At 37.1% G+C, this 17,840-nt stretch overlaps 1 protein-coding gene across 3 annotated transcripts in view; it reads left to right on the forward strand.

Moving 5' to 3' along the window:
- Positions 1–17,840, forward strand: part of FUT9 (fucosyltransferase 9) — a 192,376-nt gene that overhangs the window by 139,956 nt on the left and 34,580 nt on the right. Inside the window, exon 1 of one of the 3 annotated variants that reach the window (XM_034670845.1) lies at positions 4,106–4,159. The exons of the other annotated variants lie outside the window; for them this stretch is intronic. The gene's annotated coding sequence lies outside the window, so the exon portion shown is untranslated. Of the gene's footprint in view, positions 1–4,105; positions 4,160–17,840 lie in introns of those variants that run through there. 3 annotated transcript variants of the gene reach the window in all.

Here is a 17,840-nt window from a genome sequence, read left to right on the forward strand (position 1 = left end):
TATTAGTAAAGATTGGTTTGGGTTGTAAATAATAGAAGGTACATCTTAAGTTCTCTTAAAAAGTAAAACAACTTTATTAGCTTACATAATTTAGGAGTCCAGAGATGAGGGGCTTTGGGTACAGTCTGATCAAGTCCAATTTAGTTTCTTTACAATTCCATCAGCTCTTTTTTTCTTCCAGAAAAAGCTTCATTCTTAAGCTTACTTGCCCCATGGTTGCCTAATGGCTGCTTGCAGTTTAGGCATCACTGCCACACAGTACATTGTCCAAATAGAAAGAGAGCTTCCCTTTTCCCAGTGGTCAAAAATTCCGCACTTGGAATTCTACTTGGACCAAATTAGTTGATGTGTTCACTTCTGAACCAGTCACTGTAACTGGATAAGTCCTGTCTATGCACCTTGGAAGAGAGAGAGTAACACTGAATTAGACCTCATGGAAATCCTCCCCTGAGGTCAGTCAGTACTCCAAAGGGCTTGCCTGCTGTGCAATATGGAGGCGTGTAGTGCGTGCTGAGGAGGCATTCTTTCTGAACATTTCCATAGGCTGTTCTTTACATCACAAGAGCATTCTCTTTTTTGTAAAAAAAAAAAAAAAAAAAAAAAAGCCCACAATCAGCAAAGAACATCTCCATTCTACAGCAGTTGCTGTTTTCTTTCCTATAGCACCTGCTTTTTTTTTTTTAATGCTCTTAGCAAGATTACAAAGTTTTTAAAACCGGATTTCTGCATTTCTTTGAAATCAAGAAAGTTAGTAATTGGGAGTTGGGGTAAAAATGATTTAGTGTCAAATGATTTATTATGAAAGCAGTCTTTCTTGTCTTTGGGTTAGGAGGAATGTGTTATGGCCTGAATTGTGTCCCCCCCCCCAAATTTATAAAGTCCCATGATTATATTATCTAGTACTTCAGATATAACCATATTTGGACATAAGGTCCTTAAGTTAAAATGAGGCCACTAGGGTGTGGCCCTAATCCACTATGACTAGTGTCCTCGTGAGAAGAAAAAGGGCACCTGGCTGGCTCAGTCAGTACAGCATGCAGCTCTTGATCTTGGGATTGTCAATTAGAGCCCCCACCTTGGGTACAAAGATTACTTAAAAATAAAATCTTAAAAAGAAGAAGAGGATGAGACACCACAAATGAATGACCATGTGAAGAAGCAGCAAGAATGTGGCCATCTGTAAGCCAAGGAGAGATCCTTGAGAAGAATCCAATCCTACCAGCCCCCAAAGCTTGGACTTCCAGCCTCCAGAGCTGTGATCAAATAAATTTCTGTTGTTTAAGCATCAAGTGTGTAGCATTTTGTTTTGGCAACCCTAACAAAGTGATACAGAAAAGTTGTTTGCTTTTTATACTATTAAATACCTAATTGGGATGCCTGGATGGCTGGGTCAGATAAGCATCTCCCTCTTGATTTCAGCTCAGATCACGATCTCAGGGTCATGAGATGGAGCCCCGGGTCTGGCTCCACGCTGAGCATGGAGCGTGCTTAAGATTCTCTCTCTCCCTCTCCCTCTGCCCTTCCCCCACCCCTCTCATGCGCTCTCTCGCTCTCTCTAAAAAAGAATAAAATAAATAAACACCTAATTGTTGAAGCAATTAATTTCTAGTTTTGTTTCATAATATGCCTTTGTTACCACATTCTAAGTATTTCTGATCTAAGATTTTCTCCTGTATCTGGTTACTTTTGTTGTTATTGTTAATGGGAAATGTTGTTGTATATAGCTGTATCCCTTTGGAGACTATAAAGCCAAACTGTCTCTTCCAACTTTTTAATTTAGGGTTTTGTGGTTGCAATGAGGAAAGCTGATTTCACAGAAGGTAATAATTACTTGGTTGCTGTTCAAGGGATAATTCTCATCCTTGCTGAGGCAGATGTATTTCTCTTAACTAGTAGAATAGGTAATATTACTAGAAAGTTTTTTAATTTTTACACTAATCCAGGACTGGTAATTTTCCTTCCAACCTGCAAATACTTTCAGGATCAAATCTCTGAGCCAGCATACCTTCACAATGACATCTTTCTAATTTCATTGTTATTAGCTCACCTTTTCCTCCATGGAGGAGTGAGAATATTCTTGCATGTTTTTGTTGTTGTTATTTGTTTGCATTTGTCTGTTTGTTTTAAACACTATAGCTCTTTTCATTTCATCTCGCCATAAGCCCAGTTCTTATAAAATATAAATAGAATATGTCCTTTTTACTGGGGCTTCGATTTGGATCTTGAATGTGTAAATTGTGTCTGCCTGTAACAAAAGAAATGAAGTATGTTGCCATTAAATAAAATAATGGCAGGAAATGTTAGTTTGAAATGTTCTCTTTTTTTCCTTCAGTTCCCATTAAAGTTGGGTTGGTTTGTTGTTTCAGAAAAGAGAGAAAGAAATAAAAGGCAAAGTTTCTATGTAGAACCTTGTCCCCAAAGGAACTGCATTAACAATCCCTAGCCCTAGAGAAAGACATTATGAAGTCATGACTAGCTAAGAAGGCTAAATAAGACCTGGTTATTTATATTTTTTCTTTGATTCTATATATTATCAATACCTTCACCTTCATTTCCTCATGTAATTGTGAAATGGGTGTGACAATTCTTCTGCCCACAGTACCTCAGAAGTCTTTTACCAGAATCACTGAAAATATCACACAGAAAAGCCTTAAGCTCCTCAAAATTTGTTAAACAAATGTTAAATAAGGTAAAATATAAGGTATGTGGATCTTTTTATGGTCTTTCTATTATTTGGATGAATTTCTATTTTTTGTTTTTCTCTTAAAAGAGATTGCCTAATAAAACTATTTGGGGAATGTGCATTGAAACCAGAGTAAACAATTTCCCAGATTTGGGATGCTTATGTTAATCATAAGGAAAGTTCTAGTTTAGAATCATTCTAGACAAATAATGACATTTAAAAATCAACCAAGATTCTAATAACTCTTTAAGTGAAACAAAAACAATGTAGAAGGGGGCCCCTGGGCGGCTCAGTTGGTTAAGCAACTGCCTTTGGCTCAGGTCATGATCCCAGAGTCCTGGGATCGAGTCCCACATCAGGCTCCTTGCTCAATGAGGAACCCGTTTCTCCCTCTGCCTGTTGTGCCTGCCACTCCCCCTGCTTCTCTCTCTCTGACAAATAGATAAAATCCGTAATAAAAAATTTTTTTTAATGTAGAAGGATTTAAACATTTAAATCTCAGAAATGCCAGTGAGGACTGTAAAGCTAATTCAATTAAGAAATTCAAAATATTATATAACCAATTTTTATATACATATTCTCCAAAACAGGAAACTAATCCACTTCTTAGAAAAAACTACTCAGTCCTAAAATTATACTTTGAATCAATAACATATTAGTATAGAACAACCCTGCCTTGAATTTTTTCTCTTTTGATTATCCAAAGACCACTTGTCTTCAAAATTCACTACTGTCCTCTCTTTAGAGACAAGCTCATTAAAGAAATATAGAGATTTTCCCATAACGGTATAATGTAATGAAAGGAATATATTTTTGGCAAATACAATTATTTTTCTCTCTAAATCTGAAATTTAATTTATATTGATTACATTATCCAGTATTTAAGTATTACTAATAGAACAAACATTATTAGAAAAGAATTAGGCTTGGCCTCAACAATGTGACTTTTATTTTTTTATTTATTTATTTTTTTAAAAGATTTTATTTATTTATTCGACAGAGATAGAGACAGCCAGTGAGAGAGAGAACACAAGCAGGGGGAGTGGGAGAGGAAGAAGCAGGCTCACAGCGGAGGAGCCTGATGTGGGGCTCGATCCCATAACACCGGGATCACGCCCTGAGCCGAAGGCAGGGGCTTAACCGCTGTGCCACCCAGGAGCCCCAACAATGTGACTTTTAAATTGTACTTTTGTAATCTGCTGTTTAAAGAATAGATGATTAGTGTTTGCCATAATTTTCACAATGCTATTTACCTTAACTTTATATTTCATGTGTTGTGTTTTAAAAAATAAATAAATAAATAAATAATAAATAAAGGGACACGCTCCTGCTGACTCTATTTTTAATATATATTTTCAAAACAGGGGGAAACTTTAATGGCCCTTAATCATCCTCATATCATAATGGACATGCTGGAGAGAAGGATTTCCTCCACTGTATAGATGTATGAAATTGTACCAGTAAACACTGTACGATGTAAGTTAAACTTTCTATGTTATAGATACCAAATAGTAATCTATTTGAATTCTTGGCCTGGCAAGGGGAGTTAGTAACTTCTCAGGTAAAAACCATTTGCAACAGGGCAAAAGAAATTGTTCTCTAATTCCTTCATCCCTCCTTTTGTGACTCTAGGCACCAGCCCTCAGACAAAGAACTTGCTCTGTTCTTTTGATGATCAAATATTCCGAGGAGAGGTAAAGAATCTCCCACTTCTTCTGTTTCCATGGCATTAGTTTTGCTGGTTCATCATCACCCCAAATGTCCATGACTTCATGCTGTACTATTAGTGACTAAAATTTAAGCTCTCTCTCCTTTATCCTCTATCAGCCAATAAGCCTTGCATCCTCAGAACTTTAACATCATTTGTAAAATTTATGTTAAACAGTTGCTCATAGAATATCTTCTGTGTCCCTGGCTTTGCACTCTGAATGATGATGTACTAACTCTTAAGTTGAGCCAAAAGGGAAAAAAAAATATTAAAAGCAACTCTTCTCTAGGACTCCCTTCCAAAAATCATAGACTGGACTAAGACATGAGAAATTAGAATATAAGATGGGTTGTGTAAGACCAAATGCATTGGTAGGCCTACATGTTTGTAAGGTGATTTAGAACAGTGTAATTTATAGAAATGTCTCCCAAAATAGGTTTGCAGAGCCAGGGTAATTACACTGACTAAATCTGTTTCACTTGTTCTCTTATACCGTATAAAGTCTCCTATGGTATTTCAAATTACTCTTTGTACCTTAAACTATCTTCTACTGAAGCCAGGATCCAAATTCTATTCATGTCTCCATCATCTTAATCCTTAGCATGGTACTTTAATTTAGGACCTAATGGGAAGCCAGGAGCTGTTGAATGAATGAATGCATGAATCAAGTGTTACAGTTTCGTAAGCGAGCCTTGTATCAACAGGATTTCAAGCATACTTATTATTTTAATGTTAGAAGTAATGCATAATCTTGATGAATTGCATCACTAATACATTCTTTCTTAGTGATAAACACATACTTTTTGTTGCAACTCAGATACTTCTTACTGCCCTTGGATATATTTTTTCACTGGTTTAAATTTATGTTATAAAAAAGAAAAAAATGAATTAGACTGAACATCAGATAAAATTAGAGAAAGGTAGAATCATCAAGACCCTCTGTAGTTACATACAGGCGTTCTGACTGATCTTTTAGAAACACTGCCATGCTCTGTGTTTTCCAATTTAAAAGATAGATCAAAGCTTAAAATGGTGTGGACACCATGAATTTAGGGTTTTGGCATACTGAATTAAAATTGGGAATTCTGGAATCTGTGTCAATGATGGGATTGTGGCTCTGTGAAGAGTTGGGGTTAGGAGTGAGGAAGGGTACTTTGCATGAAGTTTTGGAGTGCCCAAACCTTTCAGCAACTAGGTATTTGTGCTGGTGAATAATATTATAGTCATGCTTTCTGGGTTTGCAGAATAAATAGCTATAGTATCTATCACTGACTGTGTTTCTAGTTGAATAAGAAAGGCTTTGTTTACCTGATTTGGCTAACAGTTACATGGATCAATCCAGTGACATAATTGGTTACAGTAATTGAAATAATGTATATGAAAGTTTATTAAAAGCTATAAAATGATACAAACTCTCAAGACATTATTTATTAAATTGTTCACATATAATGATAAAACTTTGTCCAACTTGATGATTCACCAAATTCCCTCAACTATGTCCAAAAATATGGGGAAAACAACCTAGTAATATATATTAAAGATTTTGAATAATTTTGTCATCACATGTAGTTAGATCTTAATTAATTATGGAAATGGATATTGGTGATAGCATGGGAAAATGAAAATACAGATCTATCTATAAATACATTTGCATTACAAATGCCATCATACTGGTGTTTATTATTTACTGAATGTGGCAGAAATAAAAATAATGATGGTAAGAAGGTAATGATGATCAGGAATGATGTGTGTGCATGTGCATGAGAGAATGGGAAACAAAAAGAAGGAGAAAGAAAGAAAAAAGAAAGGAGGGAAAGGAGGGATAGAGAAATGGAGGTAGGGAGAGAGGAAGGAAGGAAGGACGGAAGGAAGGAAGGAAATGAAGGACCGAATATTTTCCTAAATCATGATTATGGAAAGGCAAATTGTAATCACAGATAACTTCCATATACTTCTGCAGGGTAAATTAGGAAGGATACAGTCCTTCAGTAAAGGAAAATCTGGATTAGCTTAATTCTGTAACACCAGAGTAGAAATAATAATTGGCACAAGAAAGACCAAGCTCAAGGAAGAGGCTTTCTAGCTATGGATATAGATGTAGAGACTGAGATGGATATGGCTAGAGCTACAGATAAATCTGTACCTAGAATTGGTAGATATAGATATGGATATGGATATGGATCTGAATCTGGGTACAGATACAGACACGGACATACACACAGACACAGACACAGACAGACTAGATTTCATTTATCTGGAAAGAGGAGTGAATAGTTTCAGTACTGGAGGTGGCTGCCTGAATGTGGATATGAATACTCATGGACCACACAGATATTTATAGGATCTAGAGACAGTTTCACACATTTAGCTATTCTGTAATTCACATTTTCCGTTAAAAAGAAACCACATTGTGTAGACCAGCAATACCTGTAACTATGTATTATGAATAGAATGAATGCCAGATATCTCTAAGAACATGTAACTACTCCTGTATGACTTTAATCTTGGAATCTGAAGAAAGGACACTCAACATTCTAAGAACTGGTGCTAGATTTTCTGAGTGCCTTACTCCTCCCAACAGTCTACTCTTAAACACAGCAAATGAGTTCTTAATTTCAAACAGTATATTTTCAGTTCAACCAAATGTTCATTTGGTTCTTTTTATACATTTCAATGATTGAAATTCTGCATCTTTTCATCCAGTTTGTCCTTTTTTAAAGATCATAAAAGTGACAGTTCTCTTGACACCCAAAGATCCCAAGATTCTCCAGGCTTTTCTTAGTGTACTTGATCCAAACAGAATCCCAGGTACAAGCAGGGTGTGAAGATTGTGTGTAAATGTTCTAAATTTTTGTATGTTGTCTGCATGATGTGTTCATTTCCCATAAATCTCTTTTGTAATAAAACTGTATATTCTAGTCCGGATACACAGGCTGAACAATGAGGCCATATAGCAAGATAGTGAAATATCACAAAGTACCAGCACTGTTTCTTCCGGGCACGCTCACCAGTTGATGTGGCAAAAGAATGGCCTTCCCAAATTGAAATAAGAGTATTCTACTAACAGAATCTTTTATTTGGGGCACAAATACCTTGCAATACCAGTTAGAAAGCAATATCTTTACCTTTCGAAGCTTTTGCTTATATCCACCACACCTCAGGTAAAATATGCCAAACATCCAGGATGATGGAATGTTTTCAGTCAATAAATGCATTTTCTGAAGACAAAAGTATTCGTGTTTTCAAGTGCCAACGAGTCTTTCTGCTTAAACATAAAATTGATTCACAAATCTTTGCTAGGGTAGAATGTTTAAAGACTTCTTTCCAGACTGGATATCTTGGCATTTAACTACGAGTTAGGGGCATTGTATTTAGAAGTGAGGTCTAATTCTGTATTATCATGATTTGCTGATGGTTTCTTGGCTGGTACACCCAACTATCTACAGGAAGTCTCAGGATAAAATTCAAAAGCCACCAAGACCCACCAGAATAGGCTCATGGTTATTTGGTTATTAAAATCTTTGGGGGGAAAATCTTTAGCATAAATCTGGAAACCTGTGGCGTCTCTGAAGAGTCTGCCGCACTGAGGTGGCGAGGGAACAGGCTGGGTGCTGACAGTCATAGCGTCCCTGGAGCTGCGCGCGGGGCTGCACCCAGCCCGGCTCGACTAGAAGAGCCCGTTCAGCATGGCGGCCTGAAGGCGGCGGTGTTCTCGGAAGCAAAGCAAGTCATAAGACCTACTCCGCTTATTTCACCAAAGATTTTCAGGGCCTCTTCTTTCCTGTAGTTGTGTCTATTCGTGAGGGCTGAATGCCACAATTTTTTGCACTTTTTTCTCTATTCTTATCTTAGGACGGTTCTTTCTTGGTTCTTCTCACTGAGGGGATTGTTATAAGCACTTACTAAAAATACCACTTTTGGGGGGGGTGGGCGCCTGGGTGGCTCAGTCCATTAAGCATCTGCCTTCGGCTCAGGTCTTGATCCCAGGGTCCTGGGATAGAGCCCTGCATCGGGCTCGCTGCTCAGCAGGGACCCAGTTTCTCCCTCTGCCTGCCACTCCCCCTCATTGTGCTCTCTATCTAACAAATAAATAAATAAATCTTTAAAAAAAAAAAGCCTTTAAAATAAATCAATAAAAAAATAATAAAATAATAAAGATACCATATTTTTTTGGTTTGGACAATTGTTCATTGATGTCACTTTGTGAATATTAATTGGGGCATCTGCTCTCCTACATTTCTCAATCACATGCATAATCTCCTATACACTGCTGTCTGTTTTTATTACTCCCCCTCCTCCCCATCACCTCGACTGTGACTCTGGCTCTGATGCCACTCTGGATTTCTGCAATTATCCAGAAAATGCACTACATATATCTGAAGTATTATCACATGTAAATTATTATGATTTGAGCATGAAGAACATATGTAAAGTCTGTTCATAATCTGCTGTAGGCACAGCTGTAGTTGGTTTGAGGCAGAAGATAAGTTTAGAAGCTTCCAATGTGATTGCTCTTAGAAGTAAAGCTGTACTGATTTAAGTTTCTAGAGGATGACAATACCAGCATGTTGTCACTATTTCCTATCTCCAAATATGATCTGATGATAGTTACCAATAGACAGTGCTAATGATCAGAATGGAAAGATAAATAACAATAAATGTGCCAGTCTAATCATGGCAAATGTTTAGCTTTTCTGATAGTCAAGTGCAATGCTTTTCAGACTTTAATATACATACCAATCACCTGGGTGTTTTGCTAGTGATGAAAATTCTGAATCAGTAGTTCTGGCTGTGGCCTGAGATCCTGTACTTCTAACAGGCTCCAAGGCAAAGCAATACTACTAGTCCAAAAAATGCATTTTGAGTAGCAAGAGGCCACAGCTCCCCTGTTCAGTATGGTGGCCCCTGGCCTCAGGTGACTATTTCTGGCTATTCTGATCAGTTATATTCTTACTGATTTTCTACCTGCTTGATCTATCAGTTACTGAAACAAAAGTGTTGAACTCTCCGACTTCATGGATTAGTCTGTTTCTCCTGACAATTCTATCAATTATTACCTCATGTATTTTAATAATTCATTGTTAGATGCATACATATTAAGGATTATTATGACTTCTTGGAGAATTGACCACCTTATTATATAATTTTCATCTTTATCTATGATAACTTGTCTTATTCTGAAGTATGCTGTGTCTGAAATTAAGATAGCTACTCCAGGCTTCTTTAATTACTGTTAACATGGTATGTTGTTCTTTCATCCCTTTACCTTGCTCTTTGGTTTTTTTTTTTCCTTTCCCTCTTTTTCTGCATTCTGTGATTGTAACTGAGCATCTTATATGATTTTATTTTGTCTCTTAGCATACCAATTATACTTTAAATAAAAATCTCAGTTTGTGTTTTAGAGTTTGTAACATACCTTTTTAACTAATCTAAGTTCACTTTCAAATACCACCATATCACTTGGGGTGTAGTGAAGATAGTTGTTTTTGTTTTCTAAGATTTATTTATTTATTTGAGAGAGAAAGCAAGTGTGCAGTGCTAGTGGAGGGAGGGGCAGAGGGAGAGAATCCTCTAGCAAGATACCCCGCGTCCCTGCCTGAGCACGGAGGTCTACACAGGCTTCACAGGGCTCGAACTCACAACCCATGAGAACTTGACCTGACCTGAGCTGACACCAAGGAGTAGGTTGCCCAATGGACTGAGCCACCCAGGTGACACCTAAAGAGAGTTTTTAAGAGAATTCTCAATCCCTCCTTTTAATCTGTTATGACACAGTTATCCTTAATTTCATTTACACATATGCTAAAATCACTTAATGCATTGTTATTATTGTTATTATTAATTATTTTAAGCAGTTATCTTTTAGATTAAGAATAAGCAAAATAGAACACTTTCTTCTTCCTTCATTTATTCCTTCTTTGACACTCTTCTTTTTCTCATGTAGATCCAGGTTTCTTTTTCCTTTTTTTTTTTTAATCCAACTTTCTGACATCATTTTCCTTAACCCTGAAAACACTTCACATTCCTTAGAGGACAGGTCTGCTGGCAAAGAATTTCCTTGGTTTTTGTTTGGCTGAAAAGTCTTTATTTCTCCATCACTTTAAAGGAAAATTTCTCCCATTTAGAATTCTAGTGTAGTGGGGGTTTTTTGATACTAAATATTTCATTCCACTCTCTTCATGCTTGCATGGTTTTTGATAAAAAGTCCACTATAATTATCATTCTTGTTTCTTTATAGATAAGGTATTTTTTAATCTCCTCAGGCTCCTTTCAAGATTTTTATCTCCCTCTTTAGTTTTCTGCAATTTGAAAATGATATGCATGGTTGTAAAATTACTGATTCTTTCCTGTCCATGTCCAGTCTCTTGATGAAGCCATCAAAGGCATATTTCATATCTGTGACAGTGGTTTTTGTATCCTTTTGATTCTTAGAGCTTTCATTTTTTTTTGCTTAAATTACCCATCTGTTCTTGCATGTCATTTATTTTTTCCATAGTGCCTTAATATATTAATCATAGTTATTTTAAATTCTCTGTCTGATTATTCCAAAATCTGTATCATATTTGAGTCTGGTTCTGATGCTTATTTTTTTCTCTTCAGGATGTGTTTTTTGGTGCCTTTCAGCATACGTTATAATTTTTTGTTGAAAACTAGAAACAGTGTATCAGTTAATAAGAACTGAGGTAAATAGGACTCTTTTTTTAAAAGATTTTATTTTTTTATTTGACATAGAGAGAGAGTGAGCAAAAGCAGGGGGAGCAGCAGGCAGAGGGAGAGAGAGAAGTAGGCTCCCCACGGAGCAGGGAGCCTGATGGGGGGCTCCATTCCAGGGTCCCGGGAACATGACCTGAGCTGAAGGCAGACGTTTAACTGACTGAGCCACCCAGGCGCCCCTAAATAGGACTTCAGTATGAAATTTCATATTAGTCTGGCTTGCAGTTGGTTTGTGTTTAATGATTGTTACAGCTGTAGGTACCAGAGACGTCACATTCTGCTAGTGTCCTTGTTTTGCCTCCACTGCTGTCTTCGTGCTCCACTTTCTCTTAGACATTTTCTTTGAGAGCTCCCTGAGAACTCTTCCTGGAATGGAGCCTGCATTTTGTGGCTCTTTCAGTGGCAATCCACTGCTAATATACCAGAGTCCTGTTGGCAAGGTGGTAAGATGTGGGTGGTGGAAAAGTATTCTGTAACCTTATGATTAAATCTCAGTCTTTCAATGGGCTTATGTTTCTGGACTATGAACTTCAGGAGTCTTTTTTAGCTTTTTATTTCTTCTTAGGTCATACAAGAAAGCTAGAGCAGGCAGGAGTTGGAGAAATACACTTCCTCCAGGTCAGATAAGGCCCTAGTAAGGTCTTTTCTCTTGGAGAGAAAGTCTTTGTTATAAAGATTATTCTAAGTATATCTCATAATGTTAATTCCCCCCTTCCCCTACCAGAATCAGGAGAGGGATCCTGGCTCTTCATTATGAGAACTGGTGGGGTTTATGGAGGTGAAACCCAAGGAAATGTAGAGGTCTCCTAAGACTGCAGCCCTCACAGGTTATGCACTCAGGCTAGTTCACACGCAGGCTCAGCAATTCATGAAAGTCACCACCTAAATATCCCTACTAGCTTATGGCTCCAGCAGTTTCTATTCCAGGTAAGGAGATCTTCGCTGCAATTTTCAAGGTTCAGCTGTCTCTCTAGATTTGGGGGTAGCAGTTTGGTCTGTGACCTCAGTTCTCCCATAAGTCCAAAAAAAGTCATTGATTTTCAATTGTTCAAATTTCCCCTTGTTTTAAAGACAGGAGTGACAATGTCCAAGTTCTTTACATATTGTAACTGAAACCAGAATTATTACATGTGACTACTTAAATTTAAATGTAAACTAGATAAAGTTGAATAAAATTTAAGATTCTGTTTCTCAGTCACACTAGCCATATTTCAAGCACTCAGTAACCATGTGTGGCTAGTGATTGCCATATGGGACAGCATGGATATAGAACATTTCCATCATCGCAGGAAGTTTAGACAGAGCTGGTCTAGACAAATTCTCTAAAGAAATCTCATGAGACAGCTAGAATCACAAGACAAAATGAGTTAGTATAAAGTAAGATATTTTACAGTGAGACTGTAAATCTTTGTCTCAGGTTCCCCTTGAATAATCACTAAACGATGAGAAAATTCCACAATAAAAGATATTACTAAAGAGTTGACCAATAATAGTCTATGGTAATCAAGATAAGACATGATCTCTACTTAATCCTAGCAACAAGATCAAAAAGCTGAACTGAGACCCAGGCTTACCTTAACATGTAAAAAGACACCCTGACTGAAAGATTTTTACATTTTCATGCATAGCTAAAGCCCAACTTGCATTTTCTGTAAGTGACCGTCACATGTGGATTTAAAGCTGTCTTCATATTATTTTGTATATTTTACCTGTAAGAAACTCTAATTAGCTAAAATTTTAGATTTGGTTTGTGATTTTGAGTGCATAAAGTGCCTCAAGAATATATGGTGATTAATTTCAAAAGCATAAAATCAAAACTAAAAAAGAAAAAAGAAAAAGAGACACAGAGACAGAAAAAGCATAAAATTCACGTGCTTTGGAAACAATGAAAAAAATGAGATCTTTCATACTTTTCATTTTAAAGAATGTCATGTAAGTGACAGGTTTAATGAATCAAACCTTTGAAGTAATTATACTACCAGGACAGTTAAATATGATAATGTAACAGACTAGGGAAGCATAGTAATGTTGGCATATTCTATACATTGTTCAAAAATTATCTTACTAGCATAATGCAATAGTTTAAAATATCTCTTATTTTTCCAGAATAGTCTTACAGCTGAATTTTATAAAAAGGTTGGCATTCCTGGAGGTTGGCTTGGGGGTTCCGATGGCCTCCTCCTCCTTGGATTCGATCCTTTGCCAGAACAGCTCACAAAATTCAAGGAAATACTTACTTGTGTTTACCAGTTAATTATATAATAAAGGATATGATAAAGGATGCAGAGAAACAGCCAAATGAAGAGATGCATAGGGCAAGGTATGTGGAAAAGAGCACAGAGCTTCCCTGTTCTCACTGAGTACACCAGTCTCCCAGTACCTGCATGTGTTCACCCACCTGGAAGCTCCCCAAACCCTGTACCTTTGGGGTGGTCATAGAGGCTTCATCACATAGGAATGGTTGATCATTAACTCGATTTCCAGTCCCTCTCCCCTTCCTGGAAGATAGAGGATAGCGGGTGAAATTTGAAGTGTCTAATCATGTCTTAGTCTTTTTGGTAACCAGCTCCCAGGCAGAAATCCATCCAGAGTCACCTCATTAGAACAAAAGATGTTCATAGTGCTATCACTTAGGAAATTACAAGAGTCCTAGGAGTTCTGTGCCAGGAATTGCAGTAGATAGATTAGATATAGATATAGATATAGATTTTATAATTTCACAGGGAGCCAGTGGAAAGCTTTAAGCAGAAGAGTGAAATGATCTGGCTTACAATTTAAACCTCTGGCTTTTGGGAGACTGTAAGGGACATAAGAATATAAGCATAAAAATATAAGCAAGAAGAAGAGGCTATTTCAATATTCCAGAAGCAAACTGACAACGACTTCATTTAAAAGTATCCTTGAAAATGGAAAGAAGTAGTAAATTCTATATGTAAGTTAGAGCCAGCAGGATTTCCTTCTGAATTGGATATATGTGTGAGAGAAAAGAGTGCAATACCTCAAATACTTGAAGGTTGTAGGTTGCACAACTGAAAGAAGAAGGTTACCATCAAGTAAGATGGGAAAGGCAACAGATGGAACAGAATTGGTAGATAGTCAAGATTTCATTGTTAAACATAATGCTGTTTCAGATATCTGTGGCTTATACAGATGGAAAGATCAAGTAGGCAGCTTGAAATAACTTAGAGTTCAGGGGTGAAGTCTGGTCTAAATATATAAATTTAGTAATTCGTACATATTTGTGAAACAAAAGAGCCTATGAAAACCAAGTACTAAGCTCTGGGACACCCGAATCTTGAGTGCTTAGGAAGAATGGGTGTAACCATGAAAGGAGCAGAGAAGAAATGACTAATAAAGAAGAAGGAAAACTAGGGGAATGTGGTAATTTAATCCAAGAGTAGAAACTCTTTGCTGGAAGGAGAGAGCAATTGTATCAAATGTTGCTACTAAGTAAAGTAAAAGTAAAATGAAGACTGAGAATTCATCATTGAGTTTAGCAAATGGGAGAAGAACTTCATGATGTAGCAAGGGAAGATGCCTGAGTGGAACGTACTTAATAGGAACAGAAGCAGAAACAGGAAAGTGAACGTATAGACAACTAGTTTGGAGAGTGTTACTGCAAGGTGGAATACAAGAATGGAGCAAAAGCTGGCCCAGAAGCAGAGTCAAGAGAAGTTTGTTTGATTACTTGTTTTAAGATGGGAAACTTCTTTGCCTTGTGATGGAAATAATGCTATAGAATGTAAAAAATTAATGATAATGAAAGAAAGGGACTCAATATTCTTGGTTAGGCAAAGGGGAATAGGGTTTACTGTCAAATCAAGAGAAAAAAAAGCTGACTTACGGCAACAGGCAGGAAAGGTATAATGGTGTGAATGATGCTATGTCTGAATAGAAGGTGGCAGAAACCTGTTGGCTCTCACTTCTCTACATATGTTGTTTCATTTAATGCTAACAGAAGGGCTTTAAGGGGGATGCTCTTATTTTGCATGCTTTACAGATGAGAAATCCAACCCTTATTGGTTAAGTAAATTGTCCAGGATCATGCTATTCATAAATGATAGAGCTGTCCGACTTTATCTCAGAGCTTTTGCTCCTGACCACCATGTTATGCTGCCTCACATGATTATTGGTGGGACACTTCTGGTCAACATGGTTGTTGACAGTTTTGAAGATGTGACTCATGAGCTCTTTATTATGGGGAAGTTGGTACTGAGAGATAAGAAGTTTTCAAGTGTGTCTCTCAAGTTCTCAAGGGGTCAATCTGAAGGGTCTTTTAATTTGTAAAAGATCTAATTTAGTGGCATTTTTTAAGAGCATCCCATAATGATAGTTCTATCTCTAATAAAGATCCTTAATAATAGTTGCTCCATAAATATTATGCAAATATTTATGCTGGAGATACTACAAGAAACAATAAAAAGTGCATTTTTCACCAAGTTCACATTTTAGTCAGAGGAAATTGATAATAAGTAAACAAATTAATAAACAAGATGGTAATAACTTCTATGAAGTAAATAAGTAGGACAATATGAGGAAGAGTCCCTGGGGAGAGGGGTGCTACTTTAGATAGTGTCAATGCAGTTTGCTTTGTAAAGGTGACATCTAAATTGTGACCTGACGAATGAGGAGCAAACCCTCTGAAAAAGTGGAGAACATTCTAGGAAGTACAAAGCTGTTAGGAAGACAATAACTTGACACATTCAAGGAATAGTGAGGAGACCAGTGTGGCTGGAGTGTGGAGTGGAAGGGAGACTAGTATGAAATGAGGGTGGGAAAACTGACAGTGGCCAAATCTCACACCTATGATAAGAAGCTTGAATCTTTTTTTTCTTTTTTAAATTAGTGCATTGGCAGGCCATTGAAATGTTTTAAGAAAGAGAGAGAGATGATCTGATTTATGGGGCCATTAGAATTGTTGCTATTAAGAATAAGAATTAGTTTTTCCTTCGGCCCTTACGCCAAGTCTGCCTGCTTTTTTTACACAGACTTGTACTAAAAAAGATGACTCTAGGCAAAACCAATATTTTTCTCATAAAGGGTTGAAACTTCTCCAGATACTTGGTTAAAATAGATGGCTGAGGGGCGCCTGGGTGGCACAGCGGTTAGGCGTCTGCCTTCGGCTCAGGGCGTGATCCCGGCGTTGCGGGATCGAGCCCCACATCAGGCTCTTCTGCTGTGAGCCTGCTTCTTCCTCTCCCACTCCCTCTGCTTGTGTTCCCTCTCTCGCTGGCTGTCTCTATCTCTGTCAAATAAATAAATAAAATTAAAAAAAAAATAGATGGCTGAGACCCCAGAATTTTCTCTTCTATACAATAGAAATAGGTACTTGAATCTGAAAAATTTTTGAAATATTCACCATCAATCCATATACCAAAACAAAAATAACTTTCTAGAGTGGCTTCATCCTCTAAAACATGTGATAGCCAAAAATGTTGCCAGTCTTCTGCCAGTCCCCTAGACACGGCCACTGCGAGGAAGTGTGTGCAGAGCTGTATCAGGGAGTGTTGGGGGAGCATCTATATAGGAGTGAGGGAAGCGATATTGGACGAAGGGAGGGGGGTCTGCCACACAGCCCCTCCAGGGCCCTCATGTGATCTTAAGGAGCCCTGGAGATGGGATGGCCCTTCAGAAGGCCTGCCTTGGCAAGGGGCCTGAGGCTTTGTACTTACTCCTTGAGAAGACAGTGATGTAGGAGCAAATTTGGGAGAGGCACCCAGCTATGGAGGGACTCAACAGTGAACTGCCCGTAGCCAATAAGCCCAGCAACTGGGGAAACGAGTGAGTGCCAAAGTCCTAAAGAGGGGGAGCTGAGTGTCCCACCATGTTTACTACTATGACCACCAAGTAGTGAATAACTGATGTGCAATTTAGTATTGCCCATGGAAATTCTGATGAATGCGGAGATATGATTATGTCAATTCTAACTTGAAATTAATCTGTGCTGGTGGTTTTAGTTGCATTTTAAAATCACCCCCAGCTATGTATGGTGAAATAATGCCATTATCATGGAGGATAGGGTTATTTGAGGATTCAATGAAACAGTATAAATAAAATACTCGACATAGAGTACCTACTCGATAAATGCAAGCTAAGTTAAATAAATAAATAAAGTTAAATATAATCATAGCTCTTAGAAAGCTAGAATTTGACTTTGATCTCTCAGGAAGAAGTTTTATTTTTTTTAAAAATACATAATCATTACAAATTTAGATAGTATATTTCTCTCTAGATATTTTTTAATTGAAGAACTATTTTGAAAGGAGTAGGCATTATAAATAAAACTTTTTCTCTCATGTTCAAATCTCCTTTTTAATGTTGTGTGTTTACGAAATCTTTCTCCTTCATTCTTTAAAAAAATTTTATGATTTGTAGCTAATTTGGGAAAATTCTAATTAACATTTTTTGTTGTGTTGAGAAAGAGAAATTAATTCCTTATGGTAAACATGAGTGAGAGGTTACTTGAAATTCTGCCAGCCAAATAAATTTGGAATAAAGTTGGGTGAGTGATTTTTTTCATTAGCTTGTGAAAAGGCTATTTATTTCCACATGTAGTTATAAAACAAGTAATTCTGACTTAATGAAATAAAACCAACCCTGAAAACAAATAGGACTCATTTGCAGTTTCAACTAAATTAGATACTGAAAAATGTTTGCATTCTGATGTGTTTTAAAATGTCTAATGAAATTACAAATATAATATTTCAAAGAACAAGGATAAAAGCTTTGATCAGA

Source organism: Ailuropoda melanoleuca, chromosome 10 (genome assembly GCF_002007445.2).
Source record: "Ailuropoda melanoleuca isolate Jingjing chromosome 10, ASM200744v2, whole genome shotgun sequence".
Taxonomy (NCBI): Eukaryota; Metazoa; Chordata; class Mammalia; order Carnivora; family Ursidae; genus Ailuropoda; species Ailuropoda melanoleuca.